At 42.8% G+C, this 19,315-nt stretch overlaps 1 protein-coding gene and 1 long non-coding RNA gene across 3 annotated transcripts in view; one reads left to right on the top strand and one right to left on the bottom strand.

Annotated features, from left to right (window-relative positions):
• The window catches only part of Basp1 (brain abundant membrane attached signal protein 1), a 52,680-nt gene extending 35,903 nt beyond the window's left edge, over positions 1–16,777 (bottom strand). The window contains exon 1 of one of the 2 annotated variants that reach the window (XM_040273373.2): positions 16,543–16,777. The gene's annotated coding sequence lies outside the window, so the exon portion shown is untranslated. Of the gene's footprint in view, positions 1–16,171; positions 16,197–16,542 lie in introns of those variants that run through there. The other variant, XM_078016825.1, reaches the window with a different exon arrangement.
• A 376-nt stretch (positions 16,778–17,153) lies between these two features.
• The window catches only part of LOC120885512 (uncharacterized), a 50,934-nt gene continuing 48,772 nt past the window's right edge, over positions 17,154–19,315 (top strand). Inside the window, exon 1 of the long non-coding RNA XR_005728177.2 lies at positions 17,154–18,351. This is a non-coding gene — a long non-coding RNA (uncharacterized LOC120885512). The remainder of the gene's footprint in view (positions 18,352–19,315) is intronic.

Below are 19,315 nucleotides of genomic sequence, written 5' to 3'. Positions count from 1 at the left end.
TGCAAGCATTTCTCAGAATTTTGAAGACAGGTCCATAGCAATTCTTCCTGTTTCTCAAGGGAGCAGCCTGTCTTACCACAGTTAGACTGTCAGGAGAGCACTGCCTGAGGACACCTCCCAGGGAGGCCCAGGTGTGAGGACACCCAGATACCAGACATATTCTCACTCTGCATCAACAACTGGCTGTTCTTGGAGACTTTCCCTTCAATTTCTTATCCCAAAGCACTCGGGTTTTGATAGGCACTTAAGATACTTAAATGTCTTTTCTATGTAGTAATTAAGATCTTTGAACTAAATGTAATCGATCCTGAATTGTCCCATAGTCTCTAAAGTGATATTTACATAAATCTCTTTAAATAATAGCCAATTGAACTTGGGATAACTCGCATGGCTTTGTCAGGCAAAAGGAATCTACAGACAGACTACAGACAGACAGGAGAACACGGCAAAGGTACAGGTAATGATTGATCCAAGAAGTTAATTTAATGACTATCTGCAGGTCACCGTCTCTATCCCACATATCTACAGACCAATACTTATCTCACTGTAATTACTAGTTTACTTGATTGCCCTCACCAATTGTAATCTCCTTAAAGGAAGATAATAGGTCCTTGAGTCTCCCAGCTCCATCAATAAATAAATATTAATTCTGCAATATTTTAATGTGGTTTGCATTTTCCCAGGTCACATTTAATAAAGTAGAAAAACTTTATGTCAGTTGATCACTCATGGGCAGAAAAACAAGTTTTCAACATATGCTTAGAGAGGACTGTAGAATCATTTGAACCTCTTTTTAAAAAGCTAAGTCTAGAAATATGCTTCCAAAGGCCACTAATTTTTCATAACAAATGAATTCAGGTGGGCGTGGTGGTACATGCCTGTAATCCTAGTGGCTCAGGAGGTTGAAACAGAAGGATCACAATTTTGAGGGCAGCCTTAGCAATTTAGCAAGCCTTCCCTCAAAATAAAATATATATTAAAAAAAAAAAAAGCTAGGGATATAGCTCAGTGGTAAAGTGCCCTTGGGCTCAATCCTCAGTACCCTCTCCCCAAAGAAAAAGAATGAATTCATCACAAAAGCAATACTTGTACCTTTTAACTACATAAAATATGCATTCTGTACTTAGGGCTTCAAATGCTCAAATTACATCATACTCCTCCAACCCAGTAACAAAATCTTCACATAATCAAACGGAGGTGAAGTGCACAGCTGCAGAAGACTGAGCCCCAACCCTAATGTTCCCTGGAGGTGGGAGAGAGTGGACTTAAACAGCTATAATAATCATGCCATGGACTTACTTATTGCAGCCACAAATACTTTTCTGCTTGTATTCAAAAGTTTAAACCAAAATGACATCATCACTATCACTAACAAGTTGCAACAGAAGTAGGGAAAAAAAAAAGACAAAGAAAAAGGGGGAGAAAAAATATCATCCGCTTGGAAATATATATCTAAAAGCATATTGATCGGTCACCTAGATACTTATTTATTTCATAAATTGCTGTTCAATCATCAATACCACTTTTTCCCAGCTAATCACGCTTTCCAATTATGTAATCTACAATATGAGTCCAGGCTTCCCAAACACCACCTGAAGTTCAGAATGCAAGAACTCAGGAGGCAATGTCATGACTTAGGGTCTCTAAACAGCACTTAGGATGAGAAAGCAATTGCAGAGAGACACCTGGCCCATAACCTTGACTGTCTATTCTACCACCCAACTTAAATCAAACTGACTTGACCCTATGGGAAAGTGCCTTCAGATCTGTCCACCAAGTATCGTGGGGCATGTAATGGGGAGGGACATCAGGAAGGAGGAGGATGCCCATGGCACTTAAGAACAAGACACGGGAAAATGAATTCTGATCATCATGAGTACTTCAAAATCAAGGAAGTAGAGAAGTGATCCCAAATATGTCTTCACTGCACTTCTCTCTACTGGGGAAAAAAAAGTGATGTTTGCTAATGGTTCATTACAAGTTGGTTCCTGGGTGTGAAATAAAGCCAAGTCAAGGACACTTTCTGAAACAGATCTTATTGGTAGAGCACAGGTCACATGGCCATGGAGCGTGCCCTTCCATTTGTTTCACCCTTTATTGGAAAGAGGTTCAGGGCTAGCAACCTGATATCCACAGATGAACAAAGTCTCAACTAGAAACTCACAACTGAGTGTAAGTGGACACAGCACAGAGCCAGGGCTCCATTCATTGTTACTTTGGTAGGTTTACCATTCACAGATATGTGATGATTTCAAATCACATGCTTATCCAGGGACCTAATATTCTGGACTTCACAAAGGCTGTTACTATCATGCATTGATTAAGCCACTTACTGGTGTCCAGAGCTAACGAATGACATTCAGTGACTTGGAAGAACAGACAAATCTGCCCCAACTTTCACTAACTGTATTTTTCAATAAATCCCCACAATGTAATATTATTTGCTTCCCACAAATAACACACAATTTTATTCTCCATTCCAGACTCTACCTTGGGAGGAAGCTGAGATGCACAAGCCATCAGGACTAATTACTTGTAATGTCTCAGGGCTTTAGGACAATTACTACCAAGGTGACTGGCTGGAAACAAAGAATAATTACACTAATTGGAGTTCATCAGCTATTCATCTTGATAGTAAGCACAACTGATGAGGTGAAATTTAGTGTCCCTATACTGAAGTCATTTTAGCTGTCAAAGGTGACTTTCAGGAGACATGTGCCCTCCATGAAGATAACATGCTCTGAACAAACATGGAGTGCTGAGCATGGACCAGAAATTGTCACAGGGCACAGTGATAGGTCTAAGAAAAGCTGACACATCCCTGCCTCCCGGCTACTTCCATCTAGAGGAGCAGAAACATTAAATAATCACATCAGTTTTAGCGAGTCCAGGGACAAGAATGCCCAGTACTATGAGGGGTGGTGATCTTCATGAAAATGACACTGAATAGGAGTAACTCTGTGGGAAAACAAATATTCCATGCAGAAGAAACAGGAGGAAAGATCTTGGATCTGGGGACAACTTCTGCAGGCAGTGGGCTGGACCACAGAGGTGGGGAGGGTGAAGACTGAAAGTGGGCTGTAGAGGAAAACAGAAGATTGAACATGCAGGACCCTGCAGACCAGAGGAGGGTTTTGAATTGTATTCTAGGTGTAACGGAGAGTCGGGATGGAAGGTCTTAGGTGGAGAAATGCTACACTAGATTTGCAAGAGGTAGTTGCCAAGAGAAGGATGGTCTTACTTCAAACTAGTTTCCTAGCTTAAGGTGAAAAGAAATGAGCAATGAAAGAATGATGGTCCCAAACATTTTCTCTGATAAGCAGATGCTGATGCATAATGGGAGGAGGTAGGGAAGAATGGAGAACTTTGGATTGTGCAAAGGAGAATGAGGAGAGGAGAGGAGGTGTGGGGGTGGAAAGGACTGTGGAATGAGACGGACATTATTACCCTATGTACATGTATGATTACAAGACCAGTGTGACTCTGCACCTTATACAGCCAGAGGAAGAAGTTGTGCTCCATTTGTGTACAATGTGTCAAAACACATTCTACTGTCATGTATAACTAATTAGAACAAATTTTTATAAAAGAAAAAAGAATGCTGTAAGGATGGGCCTTGGAAGACAGTGCACAGATATGCCAGCCTTCTGACCTGAATAGAAGAGGGGGCACACACACAAAAAAAAAAAAAAAAAAAAAAAAATTGTATACTTCAAGAGGACCACCAGAAATGGATTGAAGATAAGACTTGCACAAATTTTAAAAAGTTTAAATTTTAAAATTTGAAAGTAGCTCACACCCCATGTTTTATGCACAAGATCATTCACCAGTGGAAATTTTAATAAAAGATATTAATGAGCATCAAGTTTCAATTATTTGGGGGCTGGAGATTTGTTTATTCAGTGTAATAAAATCAAATTGTCATATTCAGTCTCACTGTGGATTAATGAGGTCGTGCTCAGGTTGCCATAGTTAATACAACATGACGTGACCTGAAACATGAAACAGGAAAGCAATGATTGAATGACTTGAGCAGGCACTCCCAAAAGTTGTAAAATGCTCTTTAAAAAGAGACTCTCACAGTTGCTATGTGTAACATACCCACTTCCACATCTGCTTAGAATGTCCCTCTAAAGAGTCCCTTTAAGTATCACTATTTGTTTTGTTGCTTGGAAAGGCCCCAAGATTCATTAGCCTTGGTTTTTGTAGTCATCAAGGATTTCATACAATTCCTGGCAATTACTTCTGCCACCATGGTACCCCATGAAATCATAAACCTGTCACCAAATCCCACTCTTCCAACACCTGCTCTTGTTAGAGCCCCTGTCTTCTAAAGTCTTCAACCCCAAGCCTTTGTCCAACAAAACTTGTCCCTTGGTAAAAATCTGTTGGCTGAATCCATACCTACAAGCATAGATGCTAGAACAGGATTTTAAACTGGCCTACACATCTGGCCATCTCGTCTGTCTAGAAAGGGAAGGACTCCCTATCATTGCCACTAATGACGGGGAATTTTAAAAGAAGCTTCCCTAGAATAATTCCCTTCTCATGTAGAAAGCCTGAGTCTGGTTACATCTTTATATTGCACACACTTAGCAACTCTTCCTCTTTCTCTCTTTTGATTCAGTCTCTTATAACACTTGGGAAAGTCTTCAGGTAGAAGGAAAGCCTCAAATTTATGGTTAGAAGGAAGAGAAGTTCCCCATGTGTTAATGCGTACTGGTGCAGCTCCCTAAAGCTCTGGTCCAGGAGGACACAGAAACCTGACTCTGAATCCTAAAGAAATCAACTTCTCTGCATTTCATGTGTCAAATGGAGACCCTTGTGCTGGCCTCCCATGGATTCATGAGGAGGAAACCAGGTTGTCCATCTCCCTCGCCCACTCCCTTCTTCCCAAGTCAGAGAGCTTCAAAAGTTCTTCACTGGACTCTCTTTTCTTATATGAAACAGCAGTTGTCACAGGCAGAATCTCATCCCCCTAAAATCCATATGTTGAAGGCCTAACCCCCAGCAGCCCAGACTGTATTTAAAGATAGGGCCTTTAAAGAGGTGATGAAATTGAAATAGAACTTTTAGGATGGTCCTTCATCCAATCTGGATGGTATTCTTAAAGAAAGAGATTAGGACACACTAAGAGGACATAGTGAAAAAAAACAACCATCTGTAACCAAGCGGAGGGGCCTCAGGAGTAACTAGCCCTGCCAGCACCTTGATCTTGGACTTGCAGTCTCCAGAATGGTGAGAAAATACATTTCTGTTGCTTAAACCACATGGTCTGTAACATCCTTACGGCAGCACAAGAAGACTGATGCAGAAATAAAGCCACCACCACTTCTACTCCTGCAAGCAGATCTTCCCAGCCTTTACAAACCTCCCCCTGCAAATACCATGAGGCTGGAACAGTGGAGTTCAGAAGGCAGAGGTAACTGACCGCTGGCCTACATCAACATGGTTTTGCTGTCTATATTGCACTGATCAGAAATCCTGCCCACGTAAGGGGAATCCAGACACTCCTAGGAGGAAAAAGGAAGATCTTTCCCCTCTCCTATGCAAGGATACTGCTGCAAAATTACCCTGCTGACACTTCCCTCCAGTGTAGCCATTTCCTCCTTTTCAGAAGGGTTTTACCAACGCTGATATTTAACAAGAAATGCTTCTCACAAATGCCTCTTCCTCTCTCAAGTCTGGAACTGTGTAGTCAGCTTGGGAGGTAGTTGAATGTGTTACTGGAATCAAATGGAAATGTGTCTCAGTCAACTAGACCTCATGTTAACCACAGTGAACATTAGTATGCCAAAACTTTGGCTCTACGTTAGATATTTCCTCCACCAGGTAAACTATGCAAACAGCCGCCAACATGTCAGGGCTTGCTGGTTTGCTATGCTGTGTGCTGCTAATATTAACAACCATCTTAATACCCTGAGGGTATTTTTTACTTAAGATACATCTCCTCCAGTTCTCACCCTCTTCCAACAGAAATCACACCCAACTCAAAACTGGCATTGGTTTTCTTCACTCTTCTTAGAAATAGCAGTTAACATTTTTTGCAGTATTGCATCACTCTGGACTTCTTTGCCCTTTATCTGAGATTCTTGGCAAACTTACCACACAAATGACAAAGGATCCTCTTTTGGTAATGTGCCTAGCCAAGGGGAATCAATACAGGAATGAAACCTGCCAAGTCCTAGCTCTAGGTCTAGAGAACACAAGATCAAGAGGTAACAAAAATATGTGTGCTAATCTGCCAACTGCTCTCCCTGACCCCTGTCGTTACCTTCCCAACATAGCGTAGTAGCATTCACTGCTAGAAACAAGGATATGTTCAAAGAATATGTTGCTATTGACAGCACTAAAGATCAAACTGCAACAAAGTGATTTTTTTAAATATTTATTTTTTAACTTTAGGTGGACACAATATCTTTATTTTAATTTTATGTGGTGCTGAGGAGCGAACCCAGTGCCTCACACATGCCAGGTGAGCGCGTTACTACTTGAGCCATATCCCCAGCCCCAACAAAGTGATTTTTTAAGCAAGAGCTAATTAACATGGATTTGGGGTAACCTAGGAGATGAATATAAAATTCCCTTTTTTGTTAAATTATCTTTTTTGTTCAAATCTCTGCTTTCAGAGTTGCAGCAAGCTAAACCCCTTATCTTAGAGAAATTAGAAGGACTCCTTTTCCATTAAGAGTTCATCCCATATAAAACTAAAACTCTTACCTTAGAGAAATGATTTTTTAGTTTTCCGTGGTCCAGTTATTACCATCTGCCCTGTGGTCAGTTTAGTTTTCCTGTGATAACCCCCGCCCTGCACATCCAAGACCCTAGTTCAGATGGAACCAAAGCCCAAGCTTTCTGGATAGCAGAAATAAAACCAGTTACAATAGAAAGGCAGAGATGAATGTAGTGAGCTATTAATGACTTATTTTTCTGTTTTTGCTTCTTCCACCAGAGAAAGGATAACCAAACCTGCCCTGAAACCTTTCATTAGTCAACCATTGCATCAGGTGAAGAAAAACACTGAGTTGTGAGTCACAAAAAGAAACACACACCTGGGAGACCATTGTCAGTCTTGTCTTAACAACCTTTGGTGGAGAGTGGGTACAAACACTTGTGACTATCTGTAGGAAAATCAAACACTGAAAATTCTGAAACCAGGTTTGTGAAGTCCAATTGTGTGAGCCCAAGGAAACTGGAGTTTGAGATCTCAACATAAGATCCCCACTGATAAACCCTGTGTCACTAGTGCAGCATTCGCCCTGTTTACCTAAAGTTGGTGACCATGCAAAGCCTCAGAAGCCACTGCCACCATCAGTAGTTACTTGAGGTTCTTCTCTTTCCCCTCAGGAAAAGGAATCATTCAAAGAAGGTTCCAGGTTGTCTTATTTGATCATATTAATGTCGTTAGTAAACACCCAGTCACTTAACCTTCCATAAACTGTAGGATAAAGAAGGCAGGAGTTGTCTCGGATCTGCTTACCTGTAAATCACTGATTTTCTACTTTTTTTTTTCTTTTCTCCCATCATCTTTAATAATCCTAAGGCAAATGCAGAACACAGATACTGTTTTCCCTATTGAAACAACTGAGAACACCTGTAAATGTCAGAGAAAGCAAATATCCCTATAGCCCCTGCAATCTCTAGGGTAAGCTCAGAGATGCCTAGGAGAGACATCTGGGAAAACTGGACAACTGGAGACTTCATATAGCACCATATAGGATCACACTGTGAAGAGATGGTCACTGTTTTCCACTTTGATACACTGTTTCATGTTGATTAGATCCTGCTACTATTTAACTTGGCTCTTCTATTAATCTGTGTGATAAAGGTGTTTTGAATAGCCTATCAGCTGGAAAGTGATGTGGGTCTTTCCAAAGTCACTTTGCTGAGCAATCCAGGAAACTTGTAATTCTCAAAGTTCAACTGGTAGAAACTTTACTTGTACATCTATTTCTTCATCAACTTAAAAAGGAAGTCTTAATTTGAGTTTATTTTAGTAATACATCCATTTCTGCATCAGCCTAAGTAATGGTTAAAACTCTTAGAAAGCTGGGCGAAGTGACACACACCTGTATTCCTAGCAACCTGGAAAGCTGAGTCAGGAGGATTGCAAAGAGGCCAGTCTGGGCGACTTAGAACCACCCTGTATCAAAATAAAAAATTATTAAGTGGGAGCTGGGAATGTAGATCAATGATAGAACTCTTGTCTACCATCTGCAAGGCTCTGGGTTTGACTCCTGGCATGGGAAAAAAAAAAAAGTCTTATGAAAACTGCAGGCCCTTATTTATTTCAGGTTTCTCTGGAAAAATATAAATTCCTCAAAGCTCCGCTTAAGGCACACAAACAGTTTAACTTGTTAATGTGTTTCAAGAATTTCATTACTAAGCCCTATAATTTGTTTTAGTAACTTAAATACTTAGGTTCCATATTAAAAAAAAAAAGTTGCAAATGGACACAATACCTTTATTTATTTTTATGTGGTGCTGAGGAGCAAACCCAGTGCCTCACACATGCTAGACAAGTGCTCTACCACTGAGCTACAATCCCAGCCCCAAGTCCCATATTTTAAGGACTACTTCAGAACCATTCACCTCTTTTAAATCTCAAAACCAGCCCAATTACTGTAAATGGTAATTCTAAAGTTAAAAAAAAAAAAAAAAGAAAAAAGATTAAATCTCCTGCTGTATGCAGTTCCCAAACCAATAAGACAGAGAGCACCAGAAATCAGCATAAATGCTGTCTCCATCACCACCTGTGCACAGTGATGAGCAGCATGCTGGTATTCCCAGAGGCTCTGAGGTTCCTGAGATTTCTATGGCAGGGTGCTCCACTGTCCCACTCATTCTACAACACCCAAACTAGTCTAAAACCAACTGGCTCTCCTTTGAAAATCTGTACCTGCCATCCACAGACTCAACCCTGTACCCATTGTTCATTTTAGGAAGAAAACCAACACACAGTACTAATATTTAATTTTATAAAGAAAGGTGTTTCAATACATGCATATATTCTTTGGAATATGAAAATTACATGCATACAATGCAAGAAGCAGAGCTGGGAAAAATAAGGGAGACAGATGCCAATGGATGAGGCAGAAAGCATTAGTTACAGAAAGTTCCCTATAGGAGCACATGTGGTATAGTAAAGGGCAGAGGAGATCCCTATGAGAAAGACAGAGAGAAATAGAACCCAGATGAGATTTTTAAAAAAATGGTAACATGGTTAGAGAATGGTAGGTTTCTTTGGTTTTCTTTTGTTGTTGTGTTGTATTGTTCTGTTGTATTTTGTGTTGCAAGCAATGAGTAAGAGTCTGACTCAATGTGATACTGCTTCTGTCTCTCTCTCTCTCTCTGCCTACCCTCTCTCCCTCAGCAAAGAGGGATGGCAGGAATGAGGCTTTATTGGGAAACAACCTGAAGTTCCCCTAGGCCACTAACGAGTTCATGGGACCTTGTGCAAGCCAGTAATTTCTCTAAGATCCTGTTGATCTTAGAGATAAACATATTAGTCCTGAGCTTTCCACCCTGCTCCAATGACACAAGAATTTACAAAGGGCTGAGGCTGGGATAGTGGTTAAAAGTAGCCACTGACCTTCTGAAAATGAATCCTGCACAGAGACAGAAGGAAAGGAGGTTAACAAGTCTAGGACTTGGCTTATTCTAACCTGGCAACCCTGGTTACACAGATGCAAACAGGTGGATAAGCACCTAACCATGTCCCAAGAGCAGAATCACAGATGAGGTATTTGAAGTGTGACTCCCACCCCAAGTGAAATGTCAGGAGGTGAGAGAAGAGGCTGACTACATCCACACTCAGTTGCAGTCCTCAATAACAGCAAACACCATCTTCACCACCTTCATTGTCCTGGAAATGTTTAAGAGTATGAGTGAGTGGCTGTTCACTATGACAAACAGCACTTCGGGTACAGAGGTACTTACTGTACTTACTGCTTGAATACTTAAACTATGCACTTAGTGCAACTCTACCTGAATGGATATTGAAGGTGTTATATGTTAAGAGGTTACTTATTTTATCCTAAGGGTCCATGTTATGTAAGATGAAATGTCAAGGCTCACAGGCAGTACAGTGTGGTGCTGGTGAAGAGAACAGGGCAGAAAGCCATAAGACCCGATTTAAGTCCCACCAATTTCTATTAGCATTGGGATCTCAGGTACATTATTTAACTATTTTTCATTTATTCAAAGATAAAATGTGTCTTACAATTTGTTTGAGGGGATTAAAAGTCAATTTGAGCATGTTATCACGCATGCAATAAACTATCACCAAGTATCCATCCTCATCCTTTAATTTTCCCAAGTTAAAAAAAAAATCTTCAAAGAAGCTTTTATAAAGAACCACTATAGTCTCTTTCCCTTTGATAAACTTGGCAGAGTAACTATAACTACCCTTCTGAATCCATAAGATTTTCAAAAACCGACTTTACTTAAAGAAACCATTAAATATATCTTACCTAAAATTAGAACGATTCTACCTTTGCTCAAAAGCAAGCACATGTGCCCAGAAGGACAAAAAAAAAAAATCATCTGAATATGCCCCTAAATTCAATGCCTGAAATTTTCAGACCAATTCCAGGATTGATCCACCCCAAATACCTAAAATTCCAAAGAACTTCCTTCATGGTTTTAGGAGTCCTGTATCTAAGGTCTCCATGGGGATAATTGCTTCCATAGATTTGTCAACAGGTAACAGCACCTTTACATTCCTGCCTAATACAGGTTTCAGTTTTCTTCCTGGTATGGAGGGGGCAAAGATGTGGGAAAGTGAAATGGGAACACTATGTCAGCTGTGTGAAGGGGTGGAGGATTGTCACCAGATAATATATGATGCAGAATTTTAATACTGAGGTTGGTTTATCAATCTTACCAGAAATGACCAAGTGACTTCTTTCAATGCTCACTATTGCATATTGGTTCAAGATATAACAAAGCTAAGTATTTTAGGAATCCAAATGAATTATGTCCACAGCCAAGGTCATATGGCTAATCAAGTTGAGCTCATGTCTCAACATGGAGTAATCCTTTCTCTGTAGTTTCAAGGACTTGCACCACATCATCATCATTTATTATTATTATTATTATTATTATTATTTTCATTTCAAAAAATGCCAATGCACTGTGGAGGCCGAGGTTATGTCAACCTTCTACCTACTGTGTGTATGCTTTGGAAACTATTACAAGTGTCCTATCTGATAATCAAGGAATCAGAGCTATGCCTGGAGGATTTTCTAAACCACTGACTTCTACGTCCTACCAAACTCTGTCCAAGGCACCAGCATCAGCCTGTCTTGCAATAATGATCCCTTTGAAACAAGCACATGAATAACTGTAGAAATAGGGGATAAAGTTAGGAAAAACAGTGTTCTTCCCCATTTTATGATGAATGTGGATTACAAAGATGCACTGAGTATGTATGAGGCTTTGTCCTGTTTGACAATTTCACTTAATCCTTACAATAACCCTGTATTACTATCTCATTTTAAAGATGAGGACTGAGGCACAAAGAAGCTAAGCAATTTGACAAAAGTCACACAGCTAGTACATGGCTGAAAGAGAGGACTAATCAGGGTGAATTTGGCCCCAACCACACCAAACCCTATAAGTCACAGTGTCTAAAAGTCATACTCCCTACACAAAGCACAATTGTTGAAATATTTATTTCAAGGAGAAATTCAAAAAACAAGCCATTGAAGCCCAGTTCTTCTTACCATATCCAAAATAAATTTTCAAAAGCAGTAAAAGTTCATAAAATGTTCAAGTGATAAGGAAAAAAAGTGTTGTGTAAGGACTTTGCCTTCCCCACTGAGCACCATTTTCCTATATTATCTTGAAGTATTTCCTTATGCCCTGGGCCCCTGTTGTGCTTACAGATGGTTTCTATTTCTAAGTCTCCAAAGCTTTCAGGAATGTATTCCTAGACTTCCAATCTGCTCAATCACAACCTCTGGGCGCTGATGGCTTTGGCTTCTGCTATCCCTGGATTTGCATTTAAATCCTAGTTTGCAGTAGAGGGAAAATGGCCCCTTTGCCTCTCTTGGCCTCCCACTCCATTCTCCTGCTAACTTCCAGTGGGAAAAGGAGAATGCTGTTGTAATCCCACTTAGGCTTGTTGTCTCCTCAGAATTAAAATTTAACTCTATCCTGTTGAGAATTTGATTCTGTATGATTGTTTTTACTCTTGAGAAGGTTCACAGACAATTTTTATCACATGACAGCCACCTATCTGTCTGAATAGCTATGCGGGGAATGGCATGTAACAAAATCCTTCTTCTGGCAGGCTGGGAACTGCTGTGGTTTTAAGACTACCTATATTTTTCTCAAAAGAACTTAAATGCCACCTCTTGAGTTACATAGCAGCCCTGGGAAATTCACGGAGGGTGGCCATCCTGACACCACACAATCTACTCCTGGGCAAATCTCCATACAACACCTTACAGAATTTCAAATATGTTTCCACTAGAGGACCCAAGTTAGGGTATTTGAGAACCTTTCAGATGCCCAGACAGTATTTTTATCCTTCAAAAACTTCTATTTGCAACTTCATGGTAATTTCAAGCCGTAAAGTTCACATTCATCAGGTTATCTAAAGACTTAAGAGACAGAAAAAAAAAAAAAATGGAAAAGACTGACTTGAGAAAACTTGAAAAGATGATAAGGATTCTGCATCTGTCCCAGGGACCATCCAATGCATCCACATATGGTTTGCCCTCAATAGCTACCTGGATTCCAGTTCACACAATCATCAGGAAGACCAAGAAGGTGTAAAACGAATAGGTCAAGATGAGTTGAGTGAGAAAGGCCTGAACAAATCAAAATGTCTCTTTCAACAGAATCAAACACCAGAGATACTTGTTTTACTTTTTAACAGGTCTTTTGGGGACATATTTTGAAAAATGAAATTTTACAAGAGATCACAAAAATTAAACAGAAAAAAATGCACAAGTCCTTTATTTAGTAAGCATTGTGTACTCCAGCTTTGAACGTTCATTAGTGTTTAATGAGTTTTGAAGCCCCTAAATGAACATCTTAGCTTCAGATACTCCAGGCAGCCATTTATTTTAGGAATACATTGGGAGAAATTGAAGATGAGCATATTAGTAGACTAGTGAGCCTTTTCTAAGCATATACTTAGAAAGACAGAAATTGATTATTTTCCAAAGACCAATGTAAAACCACTAGAGAATAATGTTCTATACCAACTAGTTTAGCACATATCATTAATAAGATTTTTACAATCTGTACATAAATATAAATAGATATCCATGCGTGTATGTACATACACACTATGCATACACATGTGCGTATATACATGGTGCTTTAATAGCTTTCAAAATGGTTCTAGATGTTGCAATATTTTACAAAACTATCACAAACAACACAGACATCCATTTTACAGTGATCAAATCTCCTGCAAAGGCAAGTTCTTCTCTGGTATCATATTCCAGTTATTTTAACCATGGAAAGAAAATGATGTGAAATTGTTCTGGTGTGAAATTGGGGGAGAAAAAACCCAAAGAGATCTTAAACCATCATGTAGTTTTTTCAGGTAATTCCAGAGAATTATTAAGAGGCCTCCAAGGATAGGGAGCCTAAATGCCTAGGGCTCTGAACATTTAAATTAGTGTGATGTGGGTGGGGAGGGGAAAAAAAAGGATCCATTCTCTAAACCACAATGGTGGCCTAAGTACCAGTTAGAGATATAAGGCCACTGTCATGCAGTCACTGTTGGTACATTTTATCAAAAGATTCAACTAGTTCCCTTCCTCTACCTGCTAAAGCTTGGCAAAAATAAATAAATAAATAAATAAATAAAATTGTAGAAACAAAATAACTGATAATTGCTAATATTTGATTTTTAAATAATCTTGTTTAAAAACTCAAAACTCCCTGAATTCAGGGTATACTGGCATATGTCAGCTTGTATATTTAGTCTGTATTTCAACACAAAATTAGTCTGTATTCCCACCCTGCTAAATTCTACCTAATAGAAAAGGAAAAAAGAAAAAAGAAAGAAAGAAAAAGCACCTATAGCCCTCTAAGCCACAATAACCCATTCAATACTAAGCAGCACAGAAGGAATGATCCATGCTACCTAGAATACAGCCAGGCTGCCACCATAGCAATTACAGGCTCTGGTAATATTAAACATGGCTAATATCAAGTTTTTATTAAAAGGAACAAAAGAGATGACTTCCATCTCACGCCACGTGTTACTGCACCAATATATACTGAGAATGCTTCAGCATGAATTTTTTTTTTTACACATAACCTACTACATTGCAGAAAATGTAGTACTTAACTCCTATTTGATATATATAGTAAGTCACCTTTAGGAAGGTAAAAACAAACCCGAAAAGAATTCTTAAGGGTTATAACCTGGAAAATACATCATTTGAAAGAAAATCAGCCATCAATGTATATACCACGGCTTCTGGTTAGATTTTGTAGAAATAGATTTTTTTAAAAGAAGCATCATGAACTTACAACGTCACCATATTCACCCCGGCAGTCCTAACTGCCATCTCCACGGGGTTTGCATTTTGGAACTCTTAATGAAACAGTAGCATGGGAATCAAGAGAAACCAGAAGGGTTAGGATCCTGACAAGGTAACCATTTTCTCGCTCCGGTTTTTGTAGGCCATCTTGTTCGCATAAATGCCAAGATGTCTTAATTTTTTCCCAGGTGGTGTTACTAGGGGCAACACCCACTGCTGGTTTGAGACCAATGTCCTTTAGTCAAATGACCAGCAACAAAGCTCTGTCAAGAGGAATGGTTAATTGATGCAAATTAAGAAAGCCACCCATCCCGGTAGAGGGATATGTTACAGGAAAAAGAACAATGGACAGTTCTAGAAAGTAAAATAGCAGTGCACGTTTAAAATATATTTAATCCACAATTTGCCCTCGCCATAAAGGCTAATCTTGTTTTTGGTCAGTTGAAATCAGTAAGACAGCAAATGATGAGTGATAGCCTGGGAAAGAGGAAACAGACACACGGGGTGGGGGGGGGCTGTCATTTGTGTCCCAGGGCTTTAAGAAACATTTAGGGCAAAAGCCTTTGTTCCTAGGCTTCGGAGGGGAGTGGGTGGGTGGATGATGGGGAGATCAGATGGGGCTGCCAGGCCCTCCACACCCTGCTCTCCAGCGCATGCGCGAGGCCAAGACAAAGGAATAGGTAATTACAGTCCCGATTCATTCATTTTGCCCGCAGTACCCGAGATCGGTTAGCCCCGGCTGTATTCCCAGAAGGGTGGGTGGGGGCGGGAGGGGGCTGATCCACACCCCTATAGCAGAAGACCACCTCAGTGCTAGTGTTTGGTTTTAACCCGCCAAGCAAGTGCTAGAGGTCGTGGCGAAGACAGAGGTGTGTCAACCCTGCACAAGGCACTGAAAATGCACCCATGTACGCCACGCTAATTTCAGCAGAGTGAAAATTACTCGGGCAAAGGCTGTCCACCGAGTTCGTTTCAAGGCGGAAATGTCTCTGGGGAAGCAGATAAGGAGCCCAGCCAAGCGTTCGATGAATATTCATGAAAAGAATGCGGTTCGTAGCCACGCATTGTGTGTGCAAACGGATCCAGGGGTTCCGCAATTTTTATTTTTCTGGCGATGGGGAGCGGGAACTGGACGTCAGACTTCGGCGATTGCGCCTTACGCAAAAAAAAAAACTGCTAAACCCCAAACCTTAGCGCACAGTGAAGCTGAGCCCCATTAGGGCTGCGCGCTGTCAGGCTCGCAGGCCCGGACCGCGGAGGAGGCGTGCGGCTCATTCTCTGGGCCAATGGCTCAAAAAATAAAAAGCTCCGAGGTAACCCACAGGTTGATGGGAAGGCAATTCAGCCACGTTCGAGACTGGGGCTTTGATAGGCTCTGGATGTGCTTCTGGATGCACGCTGTCGCGTGAACCTCGTGTTCCTTGGTTACCCCAAACCAAGATTCAGGAGTCCCACGGGTCAAGGAAGCCCATTTGCCAAACCAAAAACCCACCCTCTTCCTTCCGATCAGAGCAAATTCCTCCTCTTCCTTCTCCCCTTACTCCCGCCCCACCCCACCCCCACCCTCCATCTTTCTCTGCTGCGCCCCTCACACCCTGCCCTTTCGGTCCTCCCGGCTGGGAACGGTTCCGATGACAGAAACGCTCGGTTCAACCCACCACAGAATCTTTGGGACTCCAGCGCTTCAAGGGTTTCGCATTCAGCATTTCCTCCTTCTCCAGCAGCTTCCTTCTGCTAGCCCCCTCCCTCCCAAACTCCGTTTATCAGCCTCGCCACTCCCCTCGTCCTCTCCACCCCGCGAGTGGCCGAAGCCTCCCACCTTAGGGCCCCCCACCACCCTAGATCCCCAAAGTGTGACCGAACCTTCATGGAGGGACTCCACGCCTACTGCTGTCTAATCCACCCGCATCCCGGCTGCCCGCTGTAGGGGGAAGAACCCAGGGGCTTCGTGGGTGGGGCGGGGCGCGGTGGGGAGACAGAGGCCCCCGAATCCACTGTGGCAGCGGGGCCACCAGATGTGCCTCCTTACCTGCTCTGGGTGCTTGTGCCGCCCCTGGGTGAGTGCGGTGCCACCAAAGGGCCCGGGTCGCTGGTGTGGTCCGGCCGGGTGCCTGGCCGCTGGCGGAGGCTCTCTCCCGGCTCGACGGCGGAGCCCGGAGCTAGGAGCGAATTGGAGCACTGCCGCCGCCGCCGTCGCCGCTGCCGCTACTGCCGCCGCCGCCGCCGCTGCAGCCTCTGCATTTCTCGCGCTCGCGCTCCCCCTCCCCTTCCTGCCCAGCGCCCTCCCCCGCCGCGTCCGCCCGCCCAGCCTCCCTCGGCTCGCGGACCCCGCCCGCCTCTCTCCCCTCCCCGCCCCTCCAACCCGGCGCCCCGCCCTCCTCCCCTCTACTCCGCGCCACCACCGTGCCCCCACCCCCCTCCTCCCGCAGTCCCTCCCTCCCCTCTCCTCCCCTCCAGCCCCTGCCAGCCCTCCTCCCCTCAACTCCCCGCGATCCAAGCACCCCCACCTCCCTCCTTTCCTGCAGTCCCTCCCACCGCTCCCATCGCTCCCCTTCCCTCCCCTACAACCCGGTGCCCCGCCCGCCTCCCCCCAATTCCTGGTTATTCGAGAACCGCCACCTCCCTCCCCACCTGCAGTCACCCCCAGCCTCCGCTCCCCTCCATGCCGGTTCCTCCCCTCCCCTCCAACTCTGTGCCCTTCATGCCTCCCCTCAATTGCCCTCTATCCATATTTTTCATAAACCCCCTCCCTCTGCTCCCCTCCATCCCCTTGCCCTCCCTTCCCCCTCCGCGCAGGGGCTGTTCGTGGGGGCTCGCTCCCCCCTCTCCTCCTCCCTCCTTCCCTCCCTCCCTACCCCCCTCGTTTATTTGGAACGGTCGAATAAGAAGTGCTGGGCTCTCGCTCAGACTTAAGGGGCGAGACTGACGCCCTCGCCAAAAGCTACCCTTCTCCACACCCCAGTCCCGCCGGCTTCAGACTTCTCGCTGAGATTCCGCTATACCGGCAGACAGTGAGGTTGGGGGAGACCTGGTGGTTCCCTCAGCCCATCAGAACAGCTGTCGGCGGGTTTAGAGTGGCCCCGACCGCAGGCACGTCCGGGCTGCTCTTCTGCGAAGGAGACTTGCTCCTCGGGAGGCTCCCCGCAAGGCTGAGCCCCCCGAGGCTGCTGTTTTGGGGAAGGGCGACCGCCAAGGTCCAGCTGGCCCGACAGGCAGAGTCGCCCCTCCAAGGATGCGCCTGAGACTTGGGAGAGGAAGGAGGAAAGAGAAGCGCCCCGGCAAAGGGGCCGTCGATTTTTTTTTTTTTTTTTTTATTTCTGTGCTTTAATGGAAGCCATCAGTTAGTTCTCAGAAGACAGGGCTGGCTGAGGCAGCCCGCACGGCGCTGCTAGAAAGCGCCCGGGTGAAACCTGCGGCCAACTGCGATGTGTCCAGGTATCCTAGGGGGCGGCCACTTTTTGTAATACCAGGACACAAAATAGTCTCCAGGGGTGGGAGATATGATTACTGTGTTTACCTGTTGACAAAAGGGAAATGCAAACTATAGCCTAACGTGACATCGTTTGCAAAGGTAGCTTTCATTAGACAAAAGTCAATTTTACCTTCCCGCAAAACCCGTCTGAACCTTTGGAACTTTTATTTGCGGCAATTTGGCGCCCTCTGGCTGTATTTGGATTATTTTCATGTTCGCCTACGTTTCAGCCAAGGAAAATGATCAACTTGCGGGTTGTCCTACAGGGCGGATGCCCTCTTGACCTGGGCACTAACTCTGGACAAGCCTGACCTCCAGAATCAGGGTGACAAAATGTAACCATATTTAGATAGACACACACTAAAGGTAAGTGAATTTGTATTCCATGGGGGAAAGATAAGTATGTTTTCCCTTAACAAGAAAATTATTGTAACTTTAAGTTAATCCAAATGTCAGGTCAGCCCAATATGTTGGTAGCTGTTTTGCAGTGGAAATGCTGACTGAATGCATACAGTTTATACGAGGCTGCACCAAATTAGGTCAATGCGTGCAGACTGGAAATGTTCATTTTTTAGCCAAAGAATGATAAGAGAAAGTTTTGTTTGATTTTTTTTTCTTTCTTTCTTCCCCACCACCTTCATTTGGCATTTAAATGAAATAAGAAATTAGGAGAGCACAGGAACAGAGAAGCAAATCACCAGTATGATTGCTTCCAAAGCATTATATTCATTTGAACATTTATTTCCCTTATGCTGGTATACCATGTATGAACTAGTTGTAAGGGTTCTCAGCCTCCTATTTGAGCCAGGATAATTCCCACACACTCCCTAGTTTTGACCATCAAAATATCTCCAGATATTACCAAATTCTCTCAGCAAGCAAAATCACTCCAGTTGAAAACCATTGATTTGTAAAATTGTGGACTTTTATAACCGAGTTCTCCTTTTTTTTTTTTTACCCTATCAAATTTAATAAATGTTTATACAATTTTTTGTTCAAGATAAGAATTTGTTAGAGAAGCTGACTAGTTATTCATTTACCATTCAGGTATTTTTTTTATCTCGGTGGTCATCTTAAAATTAGTGACTGTATGTTCCCATTGTATTTACATGATAAGCCTATGGGTGTTATCTTCTTTCTTTGTTCCCTACTCCAATTAAAAAAAAAAAAAAGACAAGCTAAAATTTAATGTTCGGTACCTTCAGTGCTTCTGGCGAAATTTTCATGATGGAGAGAGAAAACAAGCCTTTCAAAGGTGTGATTGGAATACAGATCGCAGGTTACCATGGAAACTGGAGGCAAAAGCCTATACCAGTGAACTGCAGGTGTC

Source organism: Ictidomys tridecemlineatus, chromosome 1 (assembly GCF_052094955.1).
Source record: "Ictidomys tridecemlineatus isolate mIctTri1 chromosome 1, mIctTri1.hap1, whole genome shotgun sequence".
NCBI classification, from domain to species: domain Eukaryota; kingdom Metazoa; phylum Chordata; class Mammalia; order Rodentia; family Sciuridae; genus Ictidomys; species Ictidomys tridecemlineatus.
This window is presented reverse-complemented; position numbering and strand designations above follow the sequence as displayed.